This window comes from Epinephelus lanceolatus, chromosome 16 (genome assembly GCF_041903045.1).
Source record: "Epinephelus lanceolatus isolate andai-2023 chromosome 16, ASM4190304v1, whole genome shotgun sequence".
Classification (NCBI taxonomy): Eukaryota; Metazoa; Chordata; class Actinopteri; order Perciformes; family Serranidae; genus Epinephelus; species Epinephelus lanceolatus.
Window position 1 is genome coordinate 21,827,086 of NC_135749.1, and position 13,506 is coordinate 21,840,591.

At 41.2% G+C, this 13,506-nt stretch overlaps 1 protein-coding gene across 1 annotated transcript in view; it reads left to right on the top strand.

Moving 5' to 3' along the window:
• Positions 1-1,897: 1,897 nt before the first annotated feature.
• slc45a4a (solute carrier family 45 member 4a) overlaps positions 1,898-13,506 on the top strand; it is a 70,486-nt gene continuing 58,877 nt past the window's right edge. The window contains exons 1-2 of the mRNA XM_033636865.2: positions 1,898-2,038; positions 3,891-3,973. The gene's annotated coding sequence lies outside the window, so the exon portion shown is untranslated. The remainder of the gene's footprint in view (positions 2,039-3,890; positions 3,974-13,506) is intronic.

The window sequence follows — 13,506 nt, forward strand, 5'->3', positions numbered from 1 at the left end:
CAAATTATAGCTGTCATACATTCCCCAAGAGGCCCAACCCCACTGAGCTGCAGGGGGTCTCACAGAGATCAGGTCAGATGTGTTTTTACCCTCATCATATATACATCATAGAGCGGTGCACGAATGAGTCCTAAAACCTGGATATAAGTTAGCATTTTAGTACTCCCAGTTCTCTCGTCCTGAAGGTCTGTGGTTAACACACGCTTAAGAGACTTTGACGTTTTGTTCCACCACATAAAATATGTCAGTAGATACCCCACATCCTTGTTGAGGTGGGGACGTTAAGTCATGCATCTGTTGTTTGTTTATAGTGCACTCAAGTTTCAGCAGAGCCAAACAGGTTCACCGATTATCTGTTCACAGACTAATGGAAAGCTTCAGTATGTTGCTTTTTACCGCATACAACGACGGACTGCAACAAGTGACTTTCAAGGTAACAACATAAAAAGTGACACCACAGCTTGTCTTTTGTACATTGTGTTCTCGTACTGATGTTTGGTCTTCAACAGTCGAATAAATCTGTCACACTCACAGAATTAAATGAATAGTATTTGCACAAACAGAATACAAATCCAGTTTAGGTGTTAAAAAATAGGCCCTTATGACCTTAATTGCTGACTTGTGTTATAGAGCATAATGAACCACTGAACTGTTTTGCTTTGTGATCCTTGATCAGCTATTTCTGCTGTGGAGTCTTTCCTGAGGGAGTCATGATTGATTGTAGAGCTGAAACAATCAATAGATTAACTGATTAGTGAACTGAAGGGATGAAATAAATATAACCAAAAAGACAGAAAGACTATGGATATATACAGTATGTGACTTTATTTACTGACTTGAAAATGATATGCACATTTTACTAGTTGGAAACGTGTAGTACAGTAATATTCACCATAAATGGTCATTATTCTGCAAAATCAATTCCTCATTCAATACCTTTTTTTTTTGGTCTGTTTGGGACCTGCACCATCTTTAACAGTACTTTTTATTCAACACTAACATTCCCAAATCCAAGTAAGTGTTAAGGGTGGGGTTAACACTTCAATAGCCAGAGCCTTCAGCTATCAGGCTCCTCTCCTGTGGAATCATCTTCCTGTTACGGTCCGGGAGGCAGACACTCTCTCCTTCTCTCTCTCTCTCGTATCCTATTACTGCATCTTGCTAACTCGGCCATTCTGGATGTCACTAACTCAGCTTCTTCTCCGGAGCCTTTGTGCTCCACTGTCTCTCAGGTTAACTCATATCACAGCGGTGCCTGGACAGCGTGACGTGTGTGGTTGTGCTGCTGCCGTGGTCCTGCCAGATGCCTCCTGCTGCTGCTGCCGTCATTACTCATTAGTCATACTTCTACTGTTATTATACACATATGATTATTATCACACATGTATACTACCAGATACTAATATATACTTTCAACATATTGTACCACAGTAGCCAGAACTATAACCATAATATTATTACTTTCATTAATGTTGTTGTAAGCTACTGTCATTACCTGCATCTCTCTCTCTCTCTCTCTCTCTCTCTCTCTCTCTCTCTCTCTCTCTGTCTCTCTCTCTGTCTCATTGTGTCATACGGATTACTGTTAATTTATTATGCTGAAATTAAATTAAATTAAATTAAAATCAAATTAAATATGTAAGATTCCACTCTGAAATATAGTGTAGTAGTATTATACAATTAATATACTCAAATAAAGAACAAACACTTCAACATTGTAGTTGGATAAACGTACTTATTGACTTTATGTGACTAAATATTTTTACGGCATTCACCTTTAAAATTTCAGCCTCTCAGCTTCTTTGTATACCACCGCCGCGGCTCCGCCCCTTTATGCAAATCAACCGTGACGTCGACGGAAGTCAGCGCTACGTCTCTTCTTCCGAGAGATATTCCTTTAAAGGCGTATTTAAAGCCCTGGCTTCAGTTGCAGGAGTAGCGGACAACCTATGCAACAAAAGCCGCTGCAGAGACGAGCGACCGTCCGACAGCTGAGCGGACAGAAACACGGAGCCAGGGGCTGACACCACCCGGCGAGGTGAGCTCCGTGTCCGGTGAAAACACCGGCGACGAGAGGGGACGGATATTAAACATTTTGTAGCCGAGGTTGCTCGGCTCCGGGAGGCGGAATACACAGCATCTCAGGTTGCTGCTGCAGAGAGAGCTGGAGGAGGTGGAGGAGGGGGGGGGGGGGCGCATTTACAGTAGTTTGTGCAGGCCTGTGTTAAAAACAAAAAGAGAGGAGCGGGTGGAGGTGCAGACAGCCCGACACAGGTCAGCTTGCATAATTAGGCTGCTCTGATTATAAAGTGCTGATATGAATGGTTGCTGAATGGTGTTTAAATGTAAAGAAGGTGTAAAAACAAAACAGTGTCAGGGCTGCAGTTTGGACAGCAGCTTCATTTCCTTCATCACTGCATTTGTTATGGTTAACCAGGAAGGAGCAGCTTCACACACCTGTGACTTGTGAAAACAAAAATATAAGTGGTATGTTTGGTGTCTGGGCCAATTAACTCAGTATTAATATGAGGTGTGTCCTCCACTTGCAATCAACTATTCATCTGTTGTTTTCATTATAAAGGGCTGATGATGGGTTTGAATGCCAGGAGATGTGGGTGTTGGTGCCACCACCCTGTAGTTCAGACTTCAATGTAAATGTAAGGTTTAGATATATCTGTTGTGGAAGGCTGCAGCCCCATGACAGAGTGCCATTAAAGTATTTTCTCAAGCAAAAGTACCAAAAAAACCTCTGCTTTTAGCCTCTTACATGTGAATATTTGCTAATTTTCTTTGTGTTTTCCATCTCTGACTTATATATCTTTTGGTTTTAGACTGTTGGTTAAACAAAACAAGCAATTTCAAGACATCACTGTGATAGAATGCAAGCGATTAATTGATTTATCCAGAAATAAACTGCATTGTAAAATGATAATGTCAGTGTTAAATCGACAACAGAGCTCCTCCAGCCTTTTGCTGTCAGAAGACATTTAAAAATCATGTTTTATTTTGCTGATATGACCTTTAATGTCCATCCATTTGATGCTACTTATTCACTGAAGGATTCTACACACATTCCTGTGATGATTCAGCGTTCAGTTTTGGTTTAAATATATCTGTGTTGGATGACTGCAGCTCGATCAAATCACTGGTGCAAAGGGAGTGTTGTGAGAGAGACTTAGCGTTACATGTGAATATTTGCTTATTTTCTTTGCGATTTCTATCTCTGACTTAAATATCTTTTGGTTTTAGACTGTTAGTCAAAGAAAACAAGCAATTTCAGGACATGACTGTGCTGAGAATGCGAGCGTTTAATTGATTTATCCATAAAATGACTGCACACTCATTCAACAATGTCAGTGTTAAATCAACAACAGAGCCTCTGCTTCTCTCTGACGTCAGAAAACATGTAAAAGTTGTGTTTTATTGAGCTTGGAGGACCTTTTAATGTACATCCATTTGATGCTGCTAATCTACTGAAGGATTGGACACACATTCCTGTGATTGGGCATACAGTTTTGGTTTAAATATATCTGTGTTGGACGACTGCAGCTCCATCAAATCACTGGTGCAAAGGGAGTGTTGTGAGAGAGACTTAGCGTTAAGTGTTTTGCAGGTTCGTGTGTTTTCTTGTTTATTGGCAGCTAGTGATCTATTAGCATGCTCTTGTGCATGAAAGAGTGAGACCAGACAAGCTTATTTGCTGTGTTGTTGGGTGCTGTATTGATCCAATGTAGAGTATAACAGAGGCTGCCCCCCCCCCCCCCCCCCCCCCCCCCCTCCCCCAAGCATTGAAACCAAACTTAAGCCCTTGCAGTGTTACTTGACTTGTGTGTCTGTGTGCACTGTGGTGATTTGCTGAGACTTAACTCTTTGCTTTTGTGTGCGTTCAGGTACGACTGCAGGGCTCAACATTGCAGCCTGGACCAAAACGTCTATGTCTCAGCGACATTTATGAAGCTTTCAAGGCCTTTTGGTGAGTCTCACATGCACAAACACAAATCCGAAAGCACCCAGTTCTTTTATTTGCCCTTAACTCTTTGTGTCACTCCTCCTTGTGTCTGTTATTCTACTGTGTGTTGGAGTGAATCTGCACAAAACAAAACAGAGATCCCAAAGAGTGATGTAAATGGCCACCAGATGTGTAATGTTTCTGCTTAAAGCCACAACCAGCACGAGCAAAACAAAGAGAATAAGATGTGCAGCATGTGGCAATCTGATCAGGGACTTGGTTTGCACACACACACACACACACACACACACAAGCACAGTCGTATTGTTCAAACGTCTTCCTTAAAAATCTGTCTCTTTGTGTCACCCTCTTGTTTTCGACATGCTGCAATGCTGCCTGCATTTCAGGTTTTGCGTGCCTCAGACACGGCGGTTCAGCTGATGCGAAAGCAATCGACTTCCTCTTGATGGATTGCTTGCTGACTGGTGCTGAGTCAGCATCGGGTTATTACCTACGAAATACAGCCGTGTCACGAGCAGACAGTCACATGAGACTCGTGAACTTAAACATAGATTTGCAGAGATGTTGTGCAAACAGAGCGTACACTGCCATATGCATACATTCCTAGAGAATGGCTTTTGATCGTCTGCCCATATGCAAATATTTTGATACTTTGCATGCAGAACTGGATTGTATTTCCATAAACAACATGTAAATAATATTGTAGTTTGCTTCAAGGATCTTAACTAGATGTCCTCTACATGTATTGCACACAGAGAAACCTACCATTTTGACAACTTAGCGTGGGATTTTTGCTTTGAATATGGTTGTTATAAGAGGTTGAATTGTGGCTCAAACACACAAAACACGCCTCATATTCCAAATTGACTTTGGCATTTTGTCAGACTGCTGCTAGTGTACTCACTGTAGCTCCAGATCTGTTTGTTTAATGGTTTCCACACCACACGATGAAGCCTGAGAGTCGCAACGGGAGGCGACGCAACCTGCAGGTTCCTTATAACAAAAAGGCATCCTGCTGTGAGGAGATTTAAGACATCTATCATGCAACCTCCACATCCCTGGTTAGAGTCCTTACTCTCTCTCTATTGGCAGAACTGTCCAGTAAAGACTACAATGCTTAACAAAAATCTCCAAAATAAACCACTATGGGAAGAAATGTGCTCTTGCATGTATTTGATTGGCTAATGCTACTGCTTGCCGGATGATGTCACATTGTGCTGCAGCAAAAGTTGAGCCAGGCTAATTTTTTTTGGCCAGAAGTTTAAGTGTCACAAAATGGAGTTTCTCTTTTTGTTTCTTCACCCATTATTTTACCAAATTTGATTCTATGCACGATTTTTGGTTACTGTTTGAAAAAAAAAAACGCCCCCAGATTCACTCTCATTTGGCGTTTTTCCTCACTATATCAGCATTTTTTTTAGCGTTGTGTCTCTTCGATGAAGGAAATGACCACTTTAGAATGAAAATACAGACAGTATTTACTGACCCTCATGCCGACAAGAAGTCTAGTGTAGTTTTTTAATCCACAAAACTCAGTCGGGGTATCGGAGGATAACAGCTAGCCGGATTTTTCCATACACTTGAAGTACATGGAACCCATGTCCAAAATCATTTTGAAAATGTAACAGAACTCCGCTAATGCATTTCAAAAACGTCAGAACGGCTCGTCTGTCGTAATCCAAGTGCCCTGAAACCGCGGCATGCAAAATTGACTTGAAAAGACGTAATTTACTCCACTTTTATAGCGTCATTTCTCACCGTGGTCAGTTAGTCTGCAACTCGCGCAAGTTGCTGTGTAAACACAGCACGCCTGCAGACGTGCACCTCCACAGAAATGTAACTACACGTCACAGACCTCCTGTTTATTTTTGTAAATTGAAAATCATTTTCTTTTATTTCATAGTCAAGAAACAATAACTTATAAAGACAATAAAACCCCCACAAAATAGCATTTTAAGTCTTGGGTGTGATTTATCCTGGATTCATTTGAGGAGTGGAAACTCTGTAAAATATTAGAGGCTAACGCTAGTTACGTTGTGTTGTATTTGTGTAGAAAACGTGTCTCGGAAAAGACAGCTGTTTTGTTCGTGAGCTGAATTTTGTACTTGTGTTTAATATTGTTGCTATTAAGCTATGTTTTATGTCTGTTTTTAGACATGTTAGTCGAACCAATCAAACTCCACAGAAACTAAGCACAGTGGCAAAAAAAGCTCCACCGCCACCTGGAGGTGTGACTGCTGTGCGACACACAGTACTGCATGAGTGCATGCTCACAATGACGTAGGCCAATTGGGTATGTTACAGCGTGGGACAACTATGAATCACTACCTTTTTTGCGTTGTGGCGGTACACACCCATAAATGTCCCCAACACAGAAAATAAGAATGAATTAAGAAAATACAGGCAAATGCAGAATCTCTGCAGAAAAATACACTGCCACTGACCCGTTTCTAGTGGGTCCATTTTTTTTTTTTTTTTTTTTTTTTCCGGGAAAATCCCTTTTGGTATACCTTTAAGGAATACTGCCTGCCTAACACTGTTTCTTTTACACTCTCTCACTATCTTTGCCTTTCTCTGTCTATCACACACACAGCTAATCTGGCTTTGTATCTTGAGCCCTGATCCTGTGTGTAGATAACCCACTTCCTACTGGTGTGAAGTTTTTGTACACAAATCCAGAGAGAGAGAAAGAAAATGAGTGATTATGTTTTCTCACCTCTGATCAGAGAACAAGACTGTGTGTTTATATGTGTGTGTGTGTGTGTGTGTTGTCTTACTTACTTACTTACATCAGTGCTATTGACAGCCCCCCTTATCGCTACAAGATCTCTCTCTCTCGCTCTCTCACTCACATACACACACACATAGTTGTTGCAGCTATAAATGCCGTTGTGTTGTTTGGAGTCATACCGTTTAACACCTGGGAGTAAAAGACGACAGGTTGCTGCTTGTTTACTTTTTTCCTGAATCTTTTTGATCCAGCTGGCAAATTTCAGATGCGAAGAGTGTAAAGATCTGGCATGTTTACTTTCTAGGTGGGTAAAAAAAACACCACACAACATTGATATCTAGAAAAACAGAAAGTAGATGTTACACTTTGATTCATCTGTGGTCCAAGAGGTGTGTGTGTGTGTGTGTGTGTGTGGGTGGTTGGGAATCTTCAGGCAGTTGTTTGTTTACTTTGAGGCGACCAGCAACACTTCATGCATGGCTGGTTGGTTTTCTCTTTGTGGAGGGCCGTTATCAAAGTCAGTATCAGATGGCTGTACTGTATTTAGCCCTGGCTTTGAGTTAGAGGACACACACACACACACACACACACACACACACACACAGATGCTGTCTGTAGCCAGAGAGATTGTCAATAACACAAACGTCTTCTAAGAATAGAGACTTTCCACTTTGTTTGCTTGCCCCCCCCTGTCAGCTCTCCTCCACTCTGTCTTGTCCTCCACACCCCCCCCACCCCCCCCACCCCCGTTTCTTTCGTCTCCCATCTTCCTCATTTGTATCTTGTTTCCATTTTTGGCTTGAGCTCCATGTCGCACCCAGAAGCCTCGTCAACTCTGTAGTCAGTTCCAGATGGTTTGAGCTAATCACTTGTACCACTTACTCCAACCAAATTAGCACGTATATGCAAGTTATTTAAATGTGTTTTTAAAAATAGGTAATAGACTTCTTTCCCATTGTGAGTAGATGAGTATGCCTTCCTGTTTTTTTCTGGTGTTTCACGATGGATGTCAGAAACATGCTGGAAAACAGTAGAAAGGAGTAGTAAATGGTAGAAAGCAGCATGGAGGCCAGTTAAAAAGTGTGGTGGTTACCTCTTTTTTTATATGTGCTACTTAATAAATCTCTCTTTCAAATTGGTGATGACTAATTTGGAAGGGTGTTCAGGAGCTGCTTGGATGAAAAAGGGGTGTAAAGTAACATGCCACCTGGGAGTTATGTTTCCATCACTGCTAATCAGAGCTGGAGCTGATACCCTTGACTGTTGCAGAGTCATTTGTCCCAGGAGTGAATGCTGATAGTAACCTTTCCCACTAAAGACAAAAGCCAGATGTTAGTGGGTGTTCATTTTTATCCAGTGGGAAAGGGGCTAAATAGGCACAAGAAAGCTCTGAATATTTACAAAAATGCATCAAACTTAAAAAGAAAACAGGCTGGTATTCATGTTATCACTTGTGAATTTCAGAAACCGTTTATTCTTGACCTTGGAAACAGCATTGATGAAAATGTCTCCCACAACGTCCATTTAGTAGCTCTTCAGTGCCTGCCAGTGTTGCCTTTTACCGCTGATTACAATTGTCAAGGTCAAGAATGAAGAAGTCCTGAGAAAGTGCCCAGAAAAATGGGGATTTGACTCCATAACAGCTGGGCAGACTCTATCTGCCGAAGATCAAGTGATATGATCCTATGAAGGCTCCAGAACAGCTGCTAAATGGACCCTGTGGTCAGATTAGTCTGGTGACAGTTAAAAGGCTTTTTAGTTGATTTCAAAGTACTTTTGTCAATAACCAAAACATTAAAACGATCCGTTAAGGTGAAAAAGAAAGTGTTTGATAAAGTGGCTTTCAACATGATTTTTCCATTACCATGATCATCTTAATAATACCTCTCATGTTAAATTTGAAAAAACAACACCAACATCCTTGTTTACTCTGGTATCTTTCATTTCTCCCGGACATATAGTGGCCTATTTACCGATAAAGGTCATCTGTGGTCCCAGAGTACTTTATGTGGAAAACAACTGGCCTTTGTCAGAGATTTTTACACTCCTGTACCTCTAATTACTGCTGTCAGAGCAGAACAATGAGCTGGTATTTGACCCTGGGTTTTTCATTTGGAGGTGTGAAATCCTCTTTATAGATCTGTTCAATTATGCGTTAAGAAACAATTCTCTTCGCCTTCGCAGAAATAGGAATGCAGCCAGACTGGAAAAGCAGGACAAGCAAGAACCTTTCGGAAAACAATGAAAGTACTAGAAGGGTATTGGGACAGCTCAGACCTTAGCCTATGCAGCAAACCACTTTTTGCTGTGTAAAGATATAGTTGGGTAATGGCAGAGAATGTAGTGACACTCATGGCCATGTCCCCACTGGCTAGCTAGTAGTGCTCATACGACTCTTAATGCTGATAACGCTGACCCAACCCATGGATGCAGGACCCATTGGGCGCCAACTTTTTTTTCCTAGGAAGGCAAAGGCATGACCCGGCTTTTTCTTCCTCTGATTTGCAAGTACTTGCTGCCTTCTTTGGTTGGATTGGCTAGCTTTTAGCATGAGTAGTAAGATTGGTGAGGGTAAGAATATCAGGGTTCGCCAATCCAAGGCAGAGTAACGCTGGTTCATGCCTTTTCAGCTCAATTTGTGCTTGTGATGCCCAAGGTGAGCACTGTGTGCATATAATGCTAGTTTAATCAAAGGGAAATACAATTTTTGTATCTGCCCAGGGATTCGAATCCGCTCCAACACTGACTGTGTTCTTCCTTGGCCCACACCCTTTCACCAAGTTTCATGAAAATCGGGTCAGTAGTTTTTCCGTAATCCCTCTGACAGACAGACAAACAAACAGACAAACAGACAAACATGCAGACGCACAAACAGCCCCCAAAACATGACCTCCTTGGCAAAGGTAACCTATTAATAAAGAAGCAATAAATCTGACTGCCTGCTCAACTACTCAATCAATGAGTTGTTGTGAAACATCTGCACTACGAGCCAATTTTTCAGTCCTCAAAGTTTTCTTTGTCCAAAGTTATCTCCCAAAGTCATTTTATCCTGCAGTAGAAATGTTGCTCTTAAATCAAATATTGAAGCTCCTCTCTTAAGACATCACCTTGGGTTTTGTCCAATCTTTGTTCTCATCTTCACCGACTCATCCTGTCCCAGGACGAACTGATTTCCCACTCTCCAATTAAAATACCAGAGAGCTGACTGGATGCCAGAGAAGACTGGCAGCGAATCAGATTTGCTTTGTTGTGGAGCATCTTTGGTTGCCTTTAGGTCTCCCTTGCTAGTGCACAAAACACCCAGATATCACACACTTAATTATCTCTCCCTTTTACTTATTGTGTCACAGTTCATATTTACTTTTCACTTATCCAACATGGTGCGTCAAGAAGTTTTAGCGTTGTGTTGATGTTGGTGTTGTCTGATAGGCGTGGCACGGGGCCTTTGACTTTTTGTCAGTTTGTCTATGTGTCTTGGAATGTTGTTTTTGTCCAAAAAAGCCCAAAATAGTCTTGATCAACTGGTCTGCAGCCATAAACACTAATGCACAATGTGGTGTATCTTGTCTGGTGGGAAATGAAATCCTAATATCACTGTATTTTTTTTCTAATGGCATGTTATGTTAGGCCTATCCAGTAAATAGCTCAAAAATCAAAGTATTCAATCACATTGAAACAAAAATCTTACAGAAATATAATATTACCAGTCCAGACAGCATACTGTAGGTGCATTGTAATTTGTTCTTTTGTAATTTGTAATTTGTTCGCAGTATGTTATTGCTCTTGTTTTTGTTATGTTTGTAGTGTCGTATAAGGTCATGTGGGCTGGGCACCTTTTTGTGCATGAATTAATAAATTACCTTCCCTTACCCTTCCCTTCCCTTACCTTACCTTACCTTACCTATTTACATATGACTCAATCGTACTGTCATGCCACGGCTTGTAAAGCTTCACTTCTTAGTCTCGTGTAATTGGTTTGTGCACTACTTCGCAGTGTTGTACTCAAGACCAAAACCGAGACTCGAGTTAAGACCAAGACCAGATCAGTGTAAGTCACACACTGCATAACACACTTCAAATAAAATGTGGAACATGCTAATCGCAGGCACTCCTCAAAGTGATCTGAAAGATCCACATTCCCATAAAAACACCCACAAAAAACAAAAGATTCCTCCTCATTCACCTCTTTTATTACCATATCCTGTATGTCTGTGTATGTTTAAGTGTACCATGAGACATGTCTTACAGAGGCATTGCAGAGGTGAACTGCTGAAAAAATAAAGTGATACCCTTGCAGTTATCGACTGATCTTGAAATCAGTCCTCTTTGTCTGTGGCCGAGATAAGACAGAATTACGATTTGGTCAAGTCTGAGGCAAGAACGAGACATTCAAAAAGTGGCGTTTAGACCAAGGACGATCTTGACTGCTACAACATTGCTACTTAATATGCAAGAACATTTGTAAATTCCAAGTCCCCTTGGTCTTTGGCCAAGATAAGACAGAGTTACAATGTGGTCTAGACTGAGGCGAGAACAAGACAGTCAGAAAGTGGCGTTTCGACCAAGGCTGATCTTGAGTGCTACAACCCTGTTACTTCATATGCAAGAACTTTTGTAAATTCCAAGTCCTCTTTGTCTGTGGTGGAGATAAGACAGAGTTACAATGTGGGCAAGTCTGAGGCGGGAACAAGACACTCAAAAAGTGGCATTTCGACCAAGGCTGATCATGAGTGCTACAACATTGCTACTTCATATGCAAGAACTTTTGCAATCTTGTGTGTGAATTAATTGATAAGGTGAGTGATTTTATTTTGATGTATTTATTTTATCAGTGTAGAAAATGTTTCAGAAATGCTATTTGGTGCTGAGTAAGCAGATTTTCAGACCAACTAAGTGGAAAAAACTGACGATTTTAACTGATTATTTTCATTTCCTGTTACTCTGAAGGATAGTTCTTAAAGCAACTCTTACCTTTCTTGCATTTCACACAGCACTTAGATAAAATTTGAACATCCACAACTCCCACTTCCCTCCAAAGTCCCATCCTTCTCCTCCTGCAGCTCCACCTCCCTCCAAAGGCCTACTCCCCCCTCCTCCATTACGTCCGCATTACGTCTATGATAGACGTAGACGTTGGCATGGTAACGTTAGATACATGGAAGATGAGGGCAAGTGTAACATTACAAATGCAACCCTGGAATTTTAAACTCAACTGGAGTCAGTGATGACTGATGAGTTTTAGAATAAGGTTACAGTGCTAACGTTAGATAGTAATGTTAACGTTACTAGTAAGTGGAAACGCACAAGGAAGATAACATTAATGTTTCAGAGACTATGCTACAGTAGGCTAACGTTAGCCATTAGCAACTGGATGCTGTGTTGTCATATATAACATTATGGACTGAACTGAACTTCTTTATTTGTCATTTTTACGCGCAGCACAAAAAACGAACTGACATTTTTGTATACCAGCAGCAAAAAGAAAAAAAAACATTTAAAAACAATTTGTGTAACATAGAAGAAAGAACCTATAAGTTTGATATAGTGCAATAGTAAGATGAAAAGGGTCGACATTTCACAGTCAAAAAATCCACATCCTGACAACTGGCAGATCCTCTTCACATCACAGCACCATGAATTATTTGTGTATACACCGCGGAGCTTACCAGATGATGCAGCCTCCCTGTCTGCTCTGTGTAGTGTTAGCCTCCTTAGCTCAACACAGGTGTCTGATATGTTACCATTCATCCATGTCTCAGTGAACACAAGGAAGCAGCAGTCCCTCACACCTCAGTGAGTGGATCTCCATTGTCGGATGTAATCCATTTCGTGTCCAGCGAGCGGCTGTTTGCTAGAAGGCTGCTGGGAACAGCTGGTTTGATGGGGTTAGCTGTTAGCATAGAGCTAACCCCTCCACGCTTCCGCGTCCTGTCACAGCGCTGCTGGCATCTTCCCTTCGGGACAGCTCCAGGCAAAACCATGGTCATCTCAGGTTACTAGTTTATATCCACAAGTGTCCCTGTTACTAGCATATTTGATGTCTCACAGACTCAGGGGTGGAGGGTGTGTGTGGGGGGGGGAGGATGTTACGCGAGCGGTTATGTCTGTCGGAGGCCTCCACGTGGGGAAGGCAGACAGGACAGGAGAAAACTCCGACCAATCATTGCATTTGGTCCGAATGCAGTGATTGGTCGGAGTTTTCTTAGAACCATATGAGAATGGTATAATTATGAGTTTTCATCTCTGGTGGAATTCACTTACATTTTAGTGCGCCATCAACTTATTAATAGCATTTTAACCTAAACAAAGAAAAGTGTAAAATTTCCAGAAAAATAAGTGTTGCTCTAAGTAAATGAATAACCAGTTGGTCATTCAAATGTCAGCCAAAAGTGAAATATGTACATCACACTTTCCAATATCCAAAGGTGACACTTCAAAATCCATATTCAGTTTAATATCACAGAAAACTAGCAAATATTCACATTTGAGAGACTGAAAAAAGTGTATTTTTGGACATTTTGGCTTCAAAACAACTTATTGGTGTATTGAATATTTACAAATTAATTTAATCTTCCATCCACTCATTGTTTCAGCTCTAGCTGTAAACATACAAAATTGGCAGAGTATTTATCATCTGAAAGGGGCTCCACAGACAGACAGTTAGTCAGGTATCCAAGGTGAAAGATGAGAGACAATGACTGGCTGTGTGCCAGTAATGTCATTAACACTGTTAGTAATACTGCACTCAGTGTAATGGACACACACACTTGTTCACTTTTGAGCAGATTTGCGCGCTACAAAAGAA